At 42.4% G+C, this 19,956-nt stretch overlaps 3 non-coding genes across 3 annotated transcripts; all 3 read right to left on the bottom strand.

The window, feature by feature from the left end:
- Positions 1-13,081: 13,081 nt before the first annotated feature.
- Positions 13,082-13,163, bottom strand: trnas-aga (transfer RNA serine (anticodon AGA)). Its single transcript has one exon. It is a non-coding gene; the product is annotated as a tRNA-Ser (tRNA).
- Positions 13,164-16,699: 3,536 nt separating this feature from the next.
- trnas-uga (transfer RNA serine (anticodon UGA)) lies at positions 16,700-16,781 on the bottom strand. Its single transcript has one exon. It is a non-coding gene; the product is annotated as a tRNA-Ser (tRNA).
- A 2,607-nt stretch (positions 16,782-19,388) lies between these two features.
- trnai-aau (transfer RNA isoleucine (anticodon AAU)) lies at positions 19,389-19,462 on the bottom strand. The gene has a single exon. It is a non-coding gene; the product is annotated as a tRNA-Ile (tRNA).
- Between the last annotated feature and the right edge of the window lie 494 nt (positions 19,463-19,956).

Below are 19,956 nucleotides of genomic sequence, written 5' to 3'. Positions count from 1 at the left end.
TGTGGGGTTTACATGTTCTCTCTGGGTTACATGGTTTTTCTCCATATGTGTGATATGACTCCCTCTCGCACTCCAAAACATACTGGTAAGTTAATTAGTTTATGGGAAACCTGGCCCTGGTCTGTGTGTGTTTGTGTCTGTCTGTCCTGTGATGGACTGGCGCTATGTCCAGGGTGTATTCTGCCTTGTGTCCGTTGCTTACTGGGATAGGCTCCAAATCCTCTGTACTGGATAAAGAGATTAGAAATGGAAGTAAAGGCACTGTGTGGATGGAACTATACACAGTGTTAGAAACCCACTATGAAATGGCAGCATCTCACTGAGAATAAAATATTTTATACTGCTGGCTTAAGGAAACAGCCTTTCCACCTCTCTTGCACATCAGTATCCATACCTAGTTATTTAAACAAATTGCCTCTAATTATAAACATCTTAATATGCTGGCTCTGTGGATCCGCATCAGCTATGTTTGCCCATTCCTTCAATTCATGTGCATCCAACACACAGTTCAATGCCAGCAACTACACATAATCTAAAATACAATCCTTATTTCAGTATCTATGTAAACATATAGTCTGTTAACTTCATCATCTTCATCAAAAGTATGCCTAACCCCATTAGGAAGTGTTCTTGTTATAAGTGTATTCCTCAGCTTTCCCCAAACTATCTTCTTCTTGCCAACATCTCTAGTCTTTTATCTTGCAATAACTCAGCCAACACTTAAATCTCCAAAAGCTGCTTGTGTTAATTTCTTTAAATCACAAATATCATGTGTAAATACTGGCCATGTAATACTCTGCATTGTGGAATAATAGTTTATTTTAAAGGGAACTAGAGAAACTAAGAACTAGAGAAATCAAGAAAGGCTTTTTTTCTAGAATTAATAAATGCACATCCTGTTCACTGGGGAAATTAAATCCACACTGAGCAATCTTCAATATGTTCACAATATGACAGCAAGAATCCTATCAGGGATGCATTACACCTGTTTTCAAGTCCTTGCACTGGTTACCTATCAGATTTCGAGTCAACTTCAAAATCCTTATCCTCCTTATGTACTGTCCTACAACTGGTATTATTGATCTCCGAATTATTGTACTTGACATGACTTCATTCAGCCTTTCCTGAACGTCTATGACAGGCAGAGAGAGTGCTGTTTCTGGTGCGATCTTTTACAGCTGACATTTCACTGTTTTAAACGAACAAGAAATTAGATTGCTGATAAATCACTTATTCTATATAAACACAGCGTAATTGCCCTCCGAAAATCTTCTTTTTCTTGTTCGTTTTAGAGACCTTGATCGAAACTGATTTTAGATGTCAGAAAGGATTTATTTTCTCTGTATTTCCTACATTGCTTTGTCGAGATTTTAACTTTATATCTAGGCTCAGATTTCAACTATAAATCGTACAGTAATTAATAGCAGTAAATACTGATGTTTATACATAAAAAAGTCATGCCTTGGAGTATAGACCCCCAAAGGAATGCCATAGACTCAAACTGCAAAATAAACACATACAGAAAGAAAGTATTTGTATTGTAATTGCAAATCCTGGTACTGTATGAGTGATTGGTATGACTTTCCTCATTACAAATCTCTTATTAGAATTTAAATTTCTCTGTAACTCCAGGTCAGAACAGAGAAAATGTAACTGCCTTAAGGAGTTTACGATTATGAAAAATAGAAGGATAAGCATGATACGTATGTCTTCTGTCATTTTCTAAGTCATGTTACTGAGCACCAAATCTTATTGAGAATATGAATCCATTTAAGGTTTATACCATTAAAGTAATGGTTTATTCCATGCTGAAAATGTTTGTACCAGACTTTTTTGAGGCCTGTTTAATTGTGTCTGAAGTCTGATGTTGTAAATTTTATTGTTAAAAAGATCCATGAAAATGTCACTACTAAAGTTAGCTGGTACTGTTGGTACTGTAAGTGGCAAGTAGAGCTCATATTTTAGATTTTGTGTAGTTGCTAGCGTTGAACTGTGTGTTGGATGCACATGAATGAAGCGACGGACACAAGGCAGAATACACCCTGGACATAGCGCCAGTCCATCACAGGACAGACACAAACACACACACACCAGGGCCAGTTTAAATCTAACCTCAGAACCTTTCTTTTCAGAAGACTTAGTGTCTGTATCTGCTTCATTTTCTAATTTTGGTAGCACCTCTACCTGCTTGTCTTTCTTATATGCATTTACTTTGTAATCTGTGGTCCTTTTATCTGTTTTTACATCTACTGTATTGCTTTGAGATGCCACCTTTAATGGTGATATATCAAATAAAGTTTTTTATTATTGTTATAGGGAAACATGATCAGATTGTCCCTGGTTCAGAAAAAAAAGATCTAAAGTATACTAGTTTGTCACTCTTCTAATTCCCTTTGCTAAATGACTTTTCATACTAATCTGATCAATCTAACTGCCAGTTTTCTGTGCTTTCTCTATCCTGCTAGATTTGCAATTATTCTGAAAATTTTCATCTTGAAATAACTCATTTCTAAATACCTTTTTCACTGTTAACATCTTGCAGCAACTCTGCGACAAAATATACACTCTGACAGTTCATCCTGCTACCAACATTAAATAAAACAAATCTTAAGATTTCTATATTTATGTCTTTATTTAGTGGTTTCATTAGTGACAAAGGCTAAACTTTCTTGGAAAAATGTCTTTTATGTGTTGCGGAAAAAACTGACTTGCTTTAACAAAATATGTTTACAAATCCTTTCACCTGGCATTTTCGTAGTTAGAAATTATGGAACGCTCTATTAAAAGCAAGGGAGTTTTTATGTCCGTTGCAGTTCTTTTGCAACATGAATATAATTATATCGTTATTAATTTCTTGAGATACGCGATTCCATATTATATTCCCTTTTAATCAAATTCTAAAAGTATGCTTGTTGACTCCGGTATCGCGGTAGTTAAAGACTTCGATGCTTAAAATGTTTAGGGAGAAATGGAATACTGGTGTGTATGTTTTCTTTAAAGTACCGATACCAGCCATATACTGTATGTTTAAGTTCCAAAATTAATATCGTTTATGGACTTCACACGCGTTTTAGTATGCTCCTATTCTTTTTATGCTCAGGCACAAAGTAAAAGGGGATGCTTCATATTGCTTGACTAATTTTAAAAACTAAGTTAGAAATGCAGACGCTCCCTCGGTGCGCTGCTCTGGTGCGCCGGCTCTTACACAGTGCCTGTCTGCCGTAAGCGTTACAATATACATACCCAACACTGCTTGTACCCATCTGTCATGCAAATAAAACACCTTGAATTGAATTGAGGGGAGAGGGGGGGAATACTAAAGCCAATACTGGCTCAATACCCTCGATGGGCTTTGACGTGCTAATGCGTTGGTTTAAGAGTCCGGGTGTGGCAGGCTTCCAATGTCAACTCGATTCGATTGGAAGACAATGAACGTATTTTGTGATATTTAGAAATATAAATTTGTTTGGTGCGAGTGAGGTTTTATTTAATCTCTGACCAAGGGAAATGTTTCATTTTTTTCAAAGAAATGTTTGTTAAAAAATAAAGTCATAGTTCTATGGGATTCAATCACAGACCATGTGACATGGGAGTCACGAAACTACTGTAACACACAGCGCCACCAGATTTAATAACGCAATAAAAACGCTATAAAATAATGTGACTAGGCACAGAAAAAGTTTACAGCACAGTACGATAATAAATGCTGACCATGACTTTAGAAGCATAAATTACCTTACACTCAATTTAAACACAAGCTGTCTTTCTGTATGAACCTCTAAGCTGGTTCATACAGAAAATGTAGAAATGCATTAGCCTGATTATGATTAAAAAACACATAATTAAACACGCGTTTGCGATTTAAATCAGAACACGATTTAAATCAATATAAATGTTTATATTGTAACGCATACTGTCCAGCCTCCATTTCTCTATAAAAATTTACTCTGTTGCACACACACACACAATAGAAGGAGGAACCGCTGTCAGAAGGGAAGATATGTTCAAAATATCGCAAATATCGATCATGTTGCGATATTTTGAAATATAAAAGTCAATTGATTGTCCATAATATCGCTATTCTATTTTTTCGAAGAAATGTTTGTTAAAAGAAAAGTCCGGTACCAGCTGGATTTGAACACACAACCTACCAGTTGCTAGGCACGCACCTAGACCAGTCGGCTACAACACAGCTCGCATGAACAGGCAAGCGAAACAGCCCTACACAGCCCTGTCGCAGCACACGAATACCATTATTAAATTCCTTAGATACGCGATTCCATATTATATTCCCTTTTAATCAAATTCTAAAAGTATGCTTGTTGACTCCGGTATCACGTTAGTTAAAGACTTCAAAGCTTAAAATGTTTAGGGAGAAATGGAATACTGGTGTGTATTTTTTTCTTTAAAGTACCAAGACCAGCTATATACTGTATGTTTATGTTCCAAAATTAATATCGTTTATGGCCTTCACACGCGTTACAGTATGCTCCTATTCTTTTTATGCTCAGCTACTAAGATTTCCCTTCATTGGTAAATTCAATATCTACAACGGGCACAGCAAAGACGTTTTTACTGTAAGTCTTTCTACGACAGACCAACGGACCACGAGTGCCCCTGTCGGTCAACCAATCGCTTACTGCGGTGCCACGCGTCATCTTGCGTCATACTGAGCGACGTCACCTGCGGTACGTGTCTGTGACGCACACTTTGAATGGCTGCATCTGTAACTAAGAGGTAAGGACTCCTCTTTTATTTAAAAGTCCCGACTCTCTCTGACCGATTGGGAAATCTCTGCTCCCTGCGAGAATCGCCCGAGATGACGGAGTAAACGTGAGTTTCTGAATTCCTCTGGCCCGGGGAAGGCACCGGTGTATGTAATGGGTTGGTTGCTGTAAGCCCAGAATTTGGTCTGGCAGGGGTTCCGCGGTATTGTGTACAGGCGTTCGAAGCTGGTGTATGCCTTAATTGCGCGTGGAGTTTTGAACGGGTTTTGGACCCTTACCGTGAAGTTCAGGACTGGTGTGGGTCTTAATTGCACCCGGAGTTCTGAAGGTCAGAACTGGTTTGGGTCTTAATTGCACCCGGAGTTCTGAGGCTCAGAATCGGCGTGGGCCTTAATTGCGCCCGGGGTTCTAGAGCAAGTGGTGCATTAAATGCACGTAGTTCAGGACTGGTGTGGGTCTTAATTGCACCCGGAGTTCTGTGGCTCGGGATCGGTGTGGGCCTTAATTGCGCCCGGGGTTCTGGAGCTGAGTGGTGCATTAAATGCACGTATAATCCAGGATTGGTGTGGGCTTTAATTACGCCCGGGGTCCTGAGATTAGCTACGCCTTGATCGTGCACAGATTGGAGTGGCGTGGTTTCTGGCGTGGCGTGGGTTTTTTTGTTTTAAAGGAAACAGGAGTAGAAGAGATATATGCATGTATGTTTTTGGTGTTTTCCTTGTTTGTGAAATACATATACACACGCACGACACTAACATAAACACACCTCATAATAAAAGAGCAAAGCATTAAGTAGCAGGATTTAAAGGACGTTGAGACCCGAGAATCGCCCTGATTGAGCTCAGTGCGTAAGTCCACCCCGGGGCAAAAGCAGCGATGCTGGCGTTCTGGGGATGGTGAATTACTGATCAAGAAAGGGGGTTTTCGAGGTCTCGTTTCTTACCTGTGAACAGTGCGGTGTAAATCCTCTCTAAAGTCTCTGAGAGGTATTTAGATCTGGAGGTAACAGACGCCTTTGGCTGAATGAGTGCAGGAATGCACAGGTTTTTCAAGTGAAAGCATCCCCCTACTGAATGAGCTGTTACCTCACACACGACAAAAGTAAATCTTAAAGAGACCGAACATGTGCGCTAACTGATGGTTTGAGAAAGTGGTGGAAGGGTCCGTTTAAATATCGGAAAAGTGTAAGTTGACGGAAAAGAAGGAGAAAAATATGGAAAAAGCTGAGTTTGTCAGAGGGAATTTGGGGCGAAGACGCCTGTAAAGAAAGCATATGAGTATTGATTGGCAAAAGCACAAGCATGTAGCTCCCACCCTGGTGCACGGCCGGCACCAGTAGTGGCAGATACATGACGAAAAAGAAAGAAATTGGGATGTGACTTAAAAGTGTGTTTACGGGGAAAATAAAAACCCGGAAGAAAATATACTTTACTCGCTACGAAAGAGTATAGAAAAAAAAAGCTAAAAGAGGCAGTACAGGAGAATGAGAAACTAAAGAAGGAATTAACTTCTGGTCACGCTGCACTGGTTAATGTGCTGCAGCCAGCGACTAAGTTATATCCTGCTCTCCCACAGGGGAACAAACAGGCAGGAAACGAAAATAATTGGGATCAATTCCCTCAGTGGCCATATGGAGAAGGGGGGTCTGATTGGGATAACACTTGGTATGAGTGTGATAAAGACGGATCAGGGTCTCCCCTGTTAGAGGGAGGGCGCCCGCAGATCTGTACTCTCACTCGAAGTGGGAAAGGACTTGATGTAGCAGGGGCTGGCGCCGTTGATGACAGCGCCACTCTAACACTGTCTCGCACCCCGTCGAGGGGGTCTGCAATCGCACCTACCTTCCCTGATTTCCCCCATACGATCAAATCCAAAACCGTAAGATATTGACCGGTGGGCTAAAGTACCGCACCCGAAATTAGAAATGCAGCGAACCTGGAGTGCGCTTCAGGAATTAAAAGGATTCATGTAGAAGTAAAACAAGAATACAGCACATTGTATTACGAAGAGAAAAATATATTATCGATGTGTATGTGTGTTTTATGAATTTGTGTGCCGGCATGTATGTGTGTAACTGTGAGTTTTGGTATACTAAATGACGGTGTGAGTGTGTTTAGCCAGCGGGACTGGCTAGAGACGTAACTAAAGAGACTTGACGAAAATCAACTTAAGGAGATTGGAAAATATAAGAGCGTCTGAAACGTATAAGTACAGTACAGGTGGACGTAAAAGTAGTTAAACAGTTTTTGTATTATTATAAATTATTATAAATTGTAATTTATACAATTAGTTGCAATAGTGGAAACAATTTGGTTTTATTCGAATGTCTCGAAACCAGACATGCTGAAACGCTGTAGGTTTAGAATCGAGACTGGGGAGAATAACGTCTTGTGAGAAAATCTGTTTACCTAACGATTAGATCCTGTAAATCCCTTGTAGCCTCCCTAAGTCTGTCCCAGTCCAGTGGATAAAAATGTACTGTTAATGGAGTGTTGGTTTCTCTGTTAGGGGATACTGGAGCACTACTGTCCTGCTTGTTTCACTCCTCTGTTCAACAGTGTACTATAGAGCAATGTATAGGGGAAGATGGCAGGAGGCCACAGGAGTATTGGGACAGCAAGTTTTACTTGCCGAGTACCAGATTTTAATGGGTGGTTTTATACCAGATCTATTGGGTTGGAATATTATGCATTACAAAGAATGACTATGCAGAACAGGGTATCACGTAGCTTCAACTGGCTGTGATCACTCAGTATGTTGATGGTATTCTGAGTGCTTCCCCTGATGAGGAAACCCACAAGTCTGAGTTGCTTCAGCTTTAGAGTGTCTAATAGAAGCAGTTATGATAAGGCCCTTTTGTGTCTAGCATTGTGAAATTTTAACAGGGCCTGGGTGCAATGTTTTTTACAGGGTGAGCACAACTCTTAACAGATCTGCTTAAGGGGGGAGTGCAGTACAAGGACAAGATTGCCTTGGTTCCCGCAGCAAAAGCCGCCTTTAATAATTTGAAACAAGTTCTCTTACAGGTGCTGAGACTGGGGTTTCCTCAGATGGATCAACCATTCCTTTGTATTATTGCAAGTTGCTGACAGAGGCCACCCAAGGAGCCCGCGAGCAGGTCCTGGAGGCGTGGGGACCACCACCTGAAGGAGGGCACAACCTCATCCCAGGAGAGTGGGTGTGGATCAGGAAATTTCCTTCACAGGTTCTCCAGCCCAGGTGGGACGGACCCTACCAGATCCTGTTGACAACCGAGTCTGCGGTTCGAGTGGAAGGAAAAGATCGCTGGATCCACGCGCCACACTGCCGACGAGCCTCATCCCCATTTACAGACTCAGAAAGAAATCATTTCTGTTTATAAGAATAATTGTTGCTGTAGGACTATGTTCCGCAGGAATTAATGATCATCTCTCCCACAAAGGAGAACATGGAATTAATTCCTTTTTAGGCCTCTCCTATCTGACAGCTAAGAAAACCAACCAAAGTGCCTGCTGGGTGTGTGCCACATTACCCAAATATGTACAGGGAGGACTTCCTATGGGAGCCATTCCTTGGCGTCTCGAGGAAGTCATAGGCATGATCATTTGGAGGGATAATTTAGGAGATTTTAATATGACAAACTATGGGGGGTTGCCATAACACGACTTTAACCTGCACAACATTACAATATCTACAGGAGCGAGGCTTAGAGCCCACGAGTTTCACAGGCTCTTACGCTCCTAAATATAACAGAAGCCATACACCACCATACCTGACTCTCAATAAGGAACGTGAGGGAAACATATGTTTTCAGCACACTAATTGGTCTGCACTTGGTTGGATGGAGTCGTTGCAACCTTACCATCGCTGCAAATATATCCACCTCTACCTTCCAAATTCCAGGATGGGATCGGCACACCCCACAATTCAGTATAAGCTTCTTATTTTCAGAGGCATGGGGAGCGCCAAACGGAACATCTTTCATTTGTGGAAAACGAGCCTACCCATGGTTGCCAGCCCAGTGGTCTGGCTCGTGTTATTTAGGATATGTGGTTCCTCATATCCGTGTTCAAATCCACAGCCCCTTCGGACCTAACCACAGACCACAAAGAAAATTGGCTGATTGGGAATATTATTTAGGTATAATATTTCCACAAGCCGGCATGAACTTTCTGAGTCGAGAGTTAATTCAAATGGCCTCGACTTTAGAAGAATTAGCAAATTCTACCTCATCTAGTCTGAAGGCTGTTAATGATGAGATGGTAGCCCTCAGAACAGTGGCCATGCAGAACCGACTAGCTTTAGATTATGTACTGGCGGCCCAAGGAGGAACTTGTGCAGTAATTGACACTGAATGCTGCACATATATTCCTGATAATTCTGAGCACGTCTCAGATCTGGCCCAACACATTTACAATGAGGGACAGAAATATCAGGACTATTATACTGAAAATTGGGGAATTGGGTCTTGGGTAAAGTCTGTGTTTGGGGCCTGGGGTGGAACCTTTTTATAGTGTGTATCTGTAGGAGTAGTATTGTTTATATGTATAATTGTAATCATCACATTCACAAAAACATGTATCACATCTTGCTATAACCGTGGAACGTACAATGACATGGCAATACATACCTGTTCGCCAAGAAAGGAAAGATCTGCCCTGACATTGTATGTATAAAAATAGGCTACACTGACGTATGCCATATTTTATAAGGGGGGAATGAAGAAAGATGTGAAGACGGGGGTTTGAATTTAATCCTTTCTGTAGGGGGTTTAGACTTCTAAGTCACAAGCTGGGGTTTATGGCAGGAAAGGGGGTTAACTGATAAGGATTGCAGATGCAAGCTAGGAACCCCCCTGGGTGTAATGTTAAACTGACCATTTGCCCAGAACATCGTAAACTGGCCAAATACCATGAACCCCCCTCTTTACCATCAGACCGAGTGACGTCAGAAACGGAGAAGAAAACACTATATAACCCAAAAGTTTGTAACAGTACGTTGAACAATACTTCGGTTTTGTTGTTTCTTGCGGGAAACAAGACTTCGGCTTTATTGTTCCTTGCATGCAATAAACTCATCTGTTTTACTTCATCTCAGGATCAAGAACCTTATTTCTTCTGTTACAACACAGCACTGGGGTCCTAGGTTCAATTCCTGCCATCCTGTGTGTGAGGGGTTTACATGTTCTCTCTGGGTTAGATGGTTTTTCTCCATATGTGTGATATGACTCCCTCTCGCACTCCAAAACATACTGGTAAGTTAATTGGTTTATGGGAAAACTGGCCCTGGCGTGTGTGTGTTTGTGTCTGTCTGTCCTGTGATGGACTGGCGCTATGTCCAGGGTGTATTCTGCCTTGTGTCCTTTGCTTACTGGGATAGGCTCCAAATCCTCTGTACTTGATAAAGAGATTAGAAATGGATGGAAGTAAAGGCACTGTGTGGATGGAACTATACACAGTGTTAGAAACCCACGATGAAATGGCAGCATCTCACTGAGAATAAAATATTTTATAGTGCTGGCTTAAGGAAACCTTTCCACCTTTCCACCTCTCTTGCACATCAGTATCCATACCTAGTTATTTAAACAAATTGCCTCTAATTATAAACATCTTAATATGCTGGCTCTGTGGATCCGCATCAGCTATGTTTGCCCATTCCTTCAATTCATGTACATCCAACACACAGTTCAATGCCAGCAACTACACATAATCTAAAATACAATCCTTATTTCAGTATCTATGTAAACATATAGTCTGTTAACTTCATCATCTTCATCAAAAGTATGCCTAACCCCATTAGGAAGTGTTCTTGTTATAAGTGTATTCCTCAGCTTTCCCCAAATTATCTTCTTCTTGCCAACATCTCTAGTCTTTTATCCTGCAATAACTCAGCCAACACTTAAATCTCCAAAAGCTGCTTGTGTTAATTTCTTTAAATCACAAATATCATGTGTAAATACTGGCCATGTAATACTCTGCATTGTGGAATAATAGTTTATTTTAAAGGGAACTAGAGAAATCAAGAAAGGCTTTTTTTCTAGAATTAATAAATGCACATCCTGTTCACTGGGGAAATTAAATCCACACTGAGCAATCTTCAATATGTTCAGAATATGACGGCAAGAATCCTATCAGGGATGCATTACACCTGTTTTCAAGTCCTTGCACTGGTTACCTATCAGATTTCGAGTCAACTTCAAAATCCTTATCCTCCTTATATACTGTCCTACAACTGTTATTATTGATCACCGAATTATTGTACTTGACATGACTTCATTCAGCCTTTCCTGAACGTCTATGACAGGCAGAGAGAGTGCTGTTTCTGGTGCGATCTTTTGCAGCTGACATTTCACTGTTTTAAACGAACAAGAAATTAGATTGCTCATAAATCAGTTATTCTATATAAACACAGCGTAATTGCCCTCCGAAAATCCTCTTTTTCTTGTTCGTTTTAGAGACCTCGATCGAAACTGATTTTAGATGTCAGAAAGGATTTATTTTCTCTGTATTTCCTACATTGCTTTGTCGAGATTTTAACTTTATATCTAACTTTATATCTAGGCTCAGATTTCAACTATAAATCGTACAGTAATTAATAGCAGTAAATACTGATGTTTTGCGCCCTCTTACCACAAAAATATATGTTTTGTAGTTGGGATTAACTTTATTTCGTACGCGTAGCTACTCCGATTTAGACACCGAACAGTTAAAGATGGCGGCAAATCAGACACCCAGAGGGGGGAGGGGGGGGGCGTCTTCTCGCCTCCATAACTAAAATGCCAAATAGGAGTGGCTTAAGCGACATACACAGTCGTGTAACTGACAGTTTGAGGTAGCCTATCGTATAAATTTCGCTTTGTTGCTGATAGGTTAAGCTTTCGAAACTCTGCCCCAAAGTCATGTGACTGATTTTTCGCCCTGTTTCGTTGGTTAAACGCAATGATCACAAGCACCACCATGGTAACTGGGATGTGTAGTTTTTAATTCCGTTTGAATTATAACTGTACGTACTGTCTTCATATTTGGCCAGGGCTTTAAAGAGAAGGCGCGCCAAAAAATTTCGGTGCCGTCGTCTCCGCTTTAAAGGTACCCCCGTGCTGGAAGAATTTGACCTCGGAACGTTTGCCCAGCGTAGTTATAGTGGACATAAAAACAAGAGTTCGCTGGCATTATATCCTAGAAGACACAGACCGGCACCAGACCGGTAAATGCTTGATGAACTAGGGATTGGACAGTTTCCAAGTGCTTGTACAATCGATGGAAATGTTCAAATAAATGTGCAAAAGAAATAAAATAATCATTTATTTCTTTATCATATTGGCTAGCTAATGTCCTCTCTTTGCTAGTTAGTGGCTGTGTTTCTGCGTTGGGTAGCAACGGGTGACTGTTCTCAGGCGGAAGATGTAAACAGCTTAATTTTCATGTTAAATAATTTTTAAAAATTAAAATTCATTCTATACAGCAATCACATATTTGGGTACTGTTTCATAAAACTTTCATGCTTAAAATGTTTAGGGAGAAATGGAAGACTGGTGTGTATTTTTTCTTTAAACTATCAAGACCAGCCATACACAGTACAGTTTATGTACATACAGTAATGTTTATGTTCCTAAATTAATATCGTTTATGACCTTCAGATGCGTTATGCTCCTCTTCTTTTTATGCTCAGCTACTAAAATTTCCCTTTAGTGGTAAAATTCCATATAAATATTCAAAACTAAGCGGATTGAAATGTTCACAGTAAAGACATTAGTAAAGGTGCACAGTAAAGGCACCACGAGTGCCCCTGTCGGTCATTTTGACCAGCCAATCACTTACCGCGGTGCCCTACGGTGCCCTGCGGGTTGGTTACTGTACTACGGGTTTTTACCGCTCATTTTGAATGGCTGCATCTGTAGGTTGTCTCTCGCAGTGTTCAGGAATTGCATTCCGAAACTGAGTCAGATCAAAAGTTGTAAGAAAAGCACCTATGGTGTCGGTTCTAACAGCTTTATTGATTCGATGTTAAAGGCCGGAAATGGGGCACAAGACACGCGACCGCAAAAAGCGTCGCCATCTGCTTCCAGCTGCAAAATGCCGTTTGCGGACGCTGAAGCATTTGAACTTGAACTTTATTGCCATATGTAACCGGTACTGGTACAATGGAATTCTTACTTACAGAAGGTCTCTCGATTGTAAAACAAGTGTAAAAAACAAGACAAAGTGCAAACAGTGCATCAAGACAATGTACAAACAATAGACAATGTGCAAGTAAACATGTAGACATTTCTTTCCAAGGCAGCGGGTACAAGCGATCTCGCGTTTTAAAACCACCAGGAAAAGAAGAAAGGCACTTTTCCTTGCTTGCGCCAGCACACAACGATGTGAGGAGGACACCGTAGTCGGCAGAATTCGAACCTGCGCGGGGAGACCCCAATGGATTTCTAGTCCATCGCCTTAACCACTCGGCCACAACTACAGCGAGCACCGCCGTTGCTGCGTTCTTGCTACAATCTCACATGGATCGCGAGGCGCCGGCGGAAACATTTTTCAAAGTCAGTCTCCATTAAAAAAAAAACCTTTCCAAAATACAAGCCATGCAGACAGACACGCCTCAGAGGACTTAAGGGTGGCTTCATGTGGGAATGATAAAGCCTCCCCGTCTGGACAGGAAAATGGCACTTTGTTAGACACAAAGAAACAATCAACAACAGACAAATGTCCACAAGCATTTAAGAAGCCGCACCATGTTCTTGCTACAATCACACACGGATCGCGAGACGCCGGCGGAAATCTTTTTCAAAGTCGTTCTCCGTTAAAAAAAAAAACCTTTCCAAAATACAAACCTTGCAGACAGACACGCCTCAGAGGACTTAAGGGTTGCTTCATGTGGGAATGATAAAGTCTCCCCGTCCGGACAGGAAAATGGCACTTTGTTAGACACAAAAAAACAATCAACAACAGACAAATGTCTACAAGCATTTTAGAAGCCGCACTTGAAATAGCTCTTATATTCGTGTTAGACGCAGGAATCGCCTTTTTATTGACGTTCTTACGAACACCATGGAAAGCAAAATAAAGCAAAGCAGAGCAGAACAAAACGAACAAAATAAAACCCTCACGTCCTGCACTTGAATATAATGCCGTTACGTGCCGAAGCGGTATTGGACGTCATCCTAGCACTGCAACCCGGGGCGTACGGTATATGGGAACGAGCACACGTCACGAATCGTCTCTAATCACTCCCTGCACTGTAAGGCGCCTTGAAGCGTGCACCCTCAACATTCATCTTTGCGCATCTGTGAAAGGTAAACTCTTGAGCAAACTCTGAACCAGACGCTCAAACTCCAGCTAGGATTAGGGGTCGCATTCCCATGCTACTTGAACACTTTGTTCAAACCAGGCTGTCCGGACATGAGTTGGCGCGCTCCAGATTTTCTTTTTCTTTTTTTTCCCTCGTACTCGAGGGTCATTTTCCTGTTCCACATGCAATTTCAACATCTTCCTTGGGAGATGTCAAGCCAGCAAGCCACTGCTGTGCTTCAGTGGCCGGTGTGGAGTTCAGTGGCCCTGTTGTACACGGAAAGCACATTGAGCTCCTTGGACATGAAAAGTTCCAGTTAAAAGCCATTTGTCATCCTTTCTCTTGGTGTCGATGTTGCTATTGTATGTAAAGGTGGCAACTTGCTCAGCGAGCAGGCGGAGCGCACAGCGAATGCAGATGTGTCTGAGTTGTGTGTCCAAGTGGCTGCAAAAGGACAGAGCTCCTGGCGCGCTGTGGCTTAGTTGGTTAAAGCGCCTGCCTAGTAAACAGGAGATCCCGGGTCCGAATCCCAGCGGTTCCTTTTTTTGTTCTGTCTTCTCGAACAGGACTGGTCATTATGGACAACCGCCTACGGCTAGACTTAATTAAATGCAAGTATTCATTTCCTGTCTTGAACGACTTGTTTTTCTTAGAATGCAACTTGCAAAACATGAAATGCAAACCTTGCTAATCAGCGCTCGCGGCTGGAAAACAAAAAAGAAGTCAGCAATGTTTTTTCTTTAACCTTAACCCTGCTAATGGAGAAGAGTTAAACGACCGAGTCTACGTAGCTTAAACGGTCCGCACGTCGGGTTCTTAGCTGAAAGGGTAGTAAATCAGGCTCACCCAGTCCTTAATCTTTTAAAGAGGATAAAAAATTGAACCTAGTCGCCACATCACATACATCCTGTTCAATGATAAGAAGGTGACATCTGTCCTCGCTCCAGAGTAAATCACACGTTGAGGGCATTTTTTTTCCACTTTACCATGAGTCGGGCTCGGTTGCACACAGGCGAGAGCAGAGCAATGAGGTCACGGGGACAGGGGAGTCACACGCTGGCGGTTTGAACACGCGGAAGATCACTGAGGGATCTACAGTATATGGACCCTCTGTGCGCCACCCGTCCAAACTCTGGACTCTGAATCCTGCCATCCGAGTTTAGATCTCGGCGGAACCTGAGCCGCAGTTCCTTCTTAAAACGTAATCTGGTGAGCATTTCTAGAATCGTACTTGTATAGATGCAGCCTTTAATGTGTTGCTAGGTTAAAATTGATGACTTCTTGAACTTCAGTAGGCAATTGCCCTCTTGATTTCGGATTTAATTGCTTTACTACAGGGGTGCTTTTATGATGACAGAGTCATGTTCAGGTACTTTGCTGGATGGAGGAAGCTCATTTCGGACTCTGTGATCTGCTCACCTGGAAAGGTCTGCTGTACTACTACAAGAGAGAAGTAGAGTCTGGAAGAAGGGACAATTTTATGATGCTTTGGAAGAAAGTGTTTTTTTTTTCTTTGAAATCGAAATGAATCAGAATATCAGTGCAAAGGACAAACTCTTGGTTTGGTTTAAAGAGATATGGTTTTAAACAGACACAATGTAGAAAACAGGTGTTTCTCACTTTTGGAAAAGAATGGACCGGGGGTAATGTTTTACTAGTTGCAGTGCTGAGCTCACTGGGTTGCAGTCGTGCAGTGTGACACCAGGGCCAGTGGCGCAATGGATAACGCGTCTGACTACGGATCAGGAGATTGTAGGTTCGGCTCCTGCCTGGCTCGGGTCACTTTTAAACGCATCAGGCTACTCCCTAAGTAGCCTGTGCTACTTACTGTATGTGGGTGTAATCGTACCCAGTACAAGATTTCCTTCATGTAAATGAACTGCACCTGGGCTCAGTACGGTGCTGAGAGCCCAGCGTTGCTGTTCTAATTAGCACGCACTGCATCGGCTATGAACCCGAACATTTCAATTATTCCGATCAGTAAGTCAACACGTAGTCCACATGAAAGGTAGAAATATTCTCTTGTCTGTCTCTTGTTTGTATATAACTGAATGTCCCTGACAATGTACTGTTAGTTTTAATTGAAGAACGGCATTTGTGTTCAAATATAGCAGACAAGTTTACGTAACTGCTCATGCGACACTCAGTTGTAATTAGTCAAGAAATAAAGTCGAACAACAGCTGAGGGTTTGAATGTGAACGTATCAGATTGCAGCGCCTTTTACTTCCATTGACAAATGATAGAGATTCGAAGAGAGATCCTTCAGACTGGCAAGCAAACCCACGGCTTTTTCGGTTTTCTATCTAGGCAACGTTGGTGTCTGCAATAGCATAAATGAAAGCACGATGCAATTTCTGTGGCTACATTTGTTGCACTTCATGCACAGTAAGAGTGTTTCTAACACCAAATAAAAACTCAACAATTAGCGATCACGCCTTCTCCTCAGTTAACCCACTGAAACCCTCGCTGATAAGAATTCTTTACTGCGTGCTTTACGAGCACCTATCTTGTCGGTTCTTTGAGCTTTATTGATCCGATTTTCAAAGGCATAAGTAGAGCACCAGACGTGCGAACGCAAAATGTGTGGTTATCTGAAGAATTGATTTCCATGGCAGCGGGTCCAAGCGATTTAGCGTTTTTATAGTACCAGAAAAGGAGAAGCGGCACTTCGCCTCTGCCGCGCAGGCACACTACAATGTGCGGCAGCCGCCGTAGACGGCAGGATTTGAACCTGCGCGGGGAGTCCCCACCAGATTTCAAGTCCATCGCCTTAACCACTCGGCCACGACTACGGCAAGCTTGCCACTGCCGCATTCCTCCTATAATCTAACACGAGTGCGAGGTGGCTGGGGAAACCTTTTCAGAGTCGCTCCCCGTTAAAAAAAATACCTTTGACAAAATACGTGCCGGCAGACAGACACGCCTCCGAGGGTTTAAGGGTGGCTTCACGTTCAAAGGATAAAGTCTCCCCGTCCTGATGTCAAAATGCAACTTTGGCAGACAGAAAAAACATCAACAAACCACAAATGTGGACAAGGATTTTACAAGCTGCACCACACTGCACTTTGAAAAGCATTTAAATTAGTGTTAGACGCAGGAATTGCCTTTGGTTTACGCGCTTACGAAAGCCCTCAGCTCCTGCAGTTGAATATAATGCCGTTACGTGTCGAAGCAGTAACGTACGTCATCCTACCACTGCAGCACGGGGAATATAGGGAAATGAGCACACGCTACGAATCGTCTCAATCACTCCCTAGAGTTGTAAGGCGCATTGAAGGGTGCACCGCCATCATTAATCGTTGCGCCTCTGTGAAAGGAAAGCTCTTGAGCAGTTTTGAAACAGCTCGGATGAAACACTTGATTGCTTCCATGTGCATCTGGAGTTCATTTCTTATTTTCACTTCACGCCGCCCAAAGCATTTCTAAAACAGGAGATTCGCGTTTGGGAATGCGCCCTGCCCTAAAAATAAAACAGGTCTACGGGTCTGAAACCTGCTCCACAGAAAACAGTTTTGTTGCGCTTTTGATCAAAGGGAGATTCGTTGTTCTTACTTTTTGATGACATAACATCCAAAGGGGCTTCTTTGGAGCTGAATTCCAACCAGCATCCTAAAGTTTCTTGGTGGTATCCTTTACAGTCCTCTGTTCGGTCGACAAGGGACTGAAGTGGGCAGCTTTCCTCACACATGCAGTGCAATGTACTGTAGTGTTCCCGTTCACTGAATTCGCAGTTCTGCATCAGACCTCTAACTCGTTTCCTAAGTCTTGGTCAGCTTGAATTTAAGCCACGAACCATGCTTCTACTGTATAAACGTCTAGAGGAATCACAAACTATTTGAGAGGCCATCATTCCAGGGGGAACTGACAAAGTCTATCTCTAAACACCTAGCGCAGTCTCTCGAGAGACTGTCAAAAATCTCTTTCTCCATTTGCGTTGCAAGTAAATGGAAACACAGTCTCAACCCAGAGTCACTTGGCAGTAGCGGCACTTAACCACTGTTATTGTCACTGCTTGATACCAACGTTAGCCTACTATACCATGTTCAGCCACCGCTGGAAAACGTACTGCTCTAGTACCACACGTGTCAGACATGGAGAGCAACAAGTGTGTGATTTGAACCCATGCATGCAGAGCACAATGTATTAGTAGTCCATCACCTTAACCACTCAGCCACGACTACAGCAAATGCTGTTATTGCTGCATTCTTGCTACAATCTCACATGGATCGCGAGACGCCGGCGGAAATCTTTTTCAAAGTCGTTCTCCGTTAAAAAAAAAAACCTTTCCAAAATACAAACCTTGCAGACAGACACGCCTCAGAGGACTTAAGGGTTACTTCATATGGGAATGATAAAGTCTCCCCGTCTGGACAGGAAAATGGCACTTTGTTAGACACAAAAAAACAATCAACAACAGACAAATGTCTACAAGCATTTTAGAAGCCGCACTTGAAATAGCTCTTACATTCGTGTTAGACGCAGGAATCGCCTTTTTATTGACGCTCTTACAAACGCCATGGAAAGCAAAACAAAGCAAAGCAGAGCAGAACAAAACGAACAAAATAAAACCCTCATGTCCTGCACTTGAATATAATGCCGTTACGTGCCGAAGCGGTATTGGACGTCATCCTAGCACTGCAACCCGGGGCGTACGGTATATGGGAACGAGCACACGTCACGAATCGTCTCTAATCACTCCCTGCACTGTAAGGCGCCTTGAAGCGTGCACCCTCAACATTCATCTTTGCGCATCTGTGAAAGGTAAACTCTTGAGCAAACTCTGAACCAGACGCTCAAACTCCAGCTAGCATTAGGGGTAGCATTCCCACGCTACTTGAACACTTTGTTTACGCTCAGTGCTGGATTTTGGGAACTTTAGGACGAGTGGGACTTTTCTCCTATCTGTCAATTCGTTTTGTTTTGGAGACTCTTGGCTGTCTGTGTTGTATAGTGCAGCGTGAAGAAAACGTTTTCGAAAACTGTGCCGGCTCAAAAGTTGTAAGAAATCCTCTCCAGCTCTTTTAAGTCTCTTCAGTTTTGTCATTTAAAGTGAAACTAGATGTATAACTGGAGCCTCACTTATGCAAATATTGCAAATTTACATAAGTGAGGCTCCAGTTCGACATCTAGTTTCACTTTATATGACAGAAGTACATCAGACTGTGCCGGACTGGGGGATCACTTCCGGTTATTTTTACCATCTTAAACATTTGAAATCCTCCCCTAGGCAATTGTGACACTTCATCTTGGCTCCACCTAGGACACTCTTCAATCTTCCATCACTTCTCTCTTCTCCCACAACACTCTCGTCTGTCGGCAGTATGTGGCGTCTTTGAATTACCACCAATCTCACCACAGCAAGAAAGCAACGGGTTTTGGCAAGAGAGGAGGAGACTACCTGGCCCGAACGGGGATCGAACCCGCGTCCTTGGCGTTATTAGCACCACGCTCTAACCAACTGAGCTAACAGGCCTCGTGCCCGCTGTCCTCTCTGTGCTGCAAAAAATGGAATTCAGGGAAGTTTCTTTTGTCCTTCTTTGAATAGAAAGCCCTGCGATTCAGTGTACGGGCTTTCTCGTGCTGTTTAATTGTTCTTGTAACCCAAATCCTACACTGGCCTGAAGTGCCCCCCCATTTCACAGCATTTTTCAGCTGATTTCAAATGTACCTAAAGGAGAAGCATTATTGAAGACCATCAATTACCAAGAGCTTTTGTCAAAGGTTTTGGTGGTCACTTTTAATGACCACAGAGAGCTATGACCTCGGTTTTACATCTCATCCAAAAGACGGCGCCTTTTTACCACACAGCGTCTCCGTCACTATACTGGGGCATTGGGACCCGCACAGACCTCAGGGTGAGCACCCCACAGCTGGCTCCATTAACACCGCTTCCAGCTGTAAGCTTTGCTTTTCCCTGTAGGTCACCCTCATCCGGGTACTGACCTGGCTCACACCTTCTAAGCTTTA

Source organism: Atractosteus spatula, unplaced genomic scaffold, assembly GCF_055471065.1.
Source record: "Atractosteus spatula isolate fAtrSpa1 unplaced genomic scaffold, fAtrSpa1.hap1 Scaffold_81, whole genome shotgun sequence".
NCBI classification, from domain to species: Eukaryota; Metazoa; Chordata; class Actinopteri; order Semionotiformes; family Lepisosteidae; genus Atractosteus; species Atractosteus spatula.
This window is presented reverse-complemented; position numbering and strand designations above follow the sequence as displayed.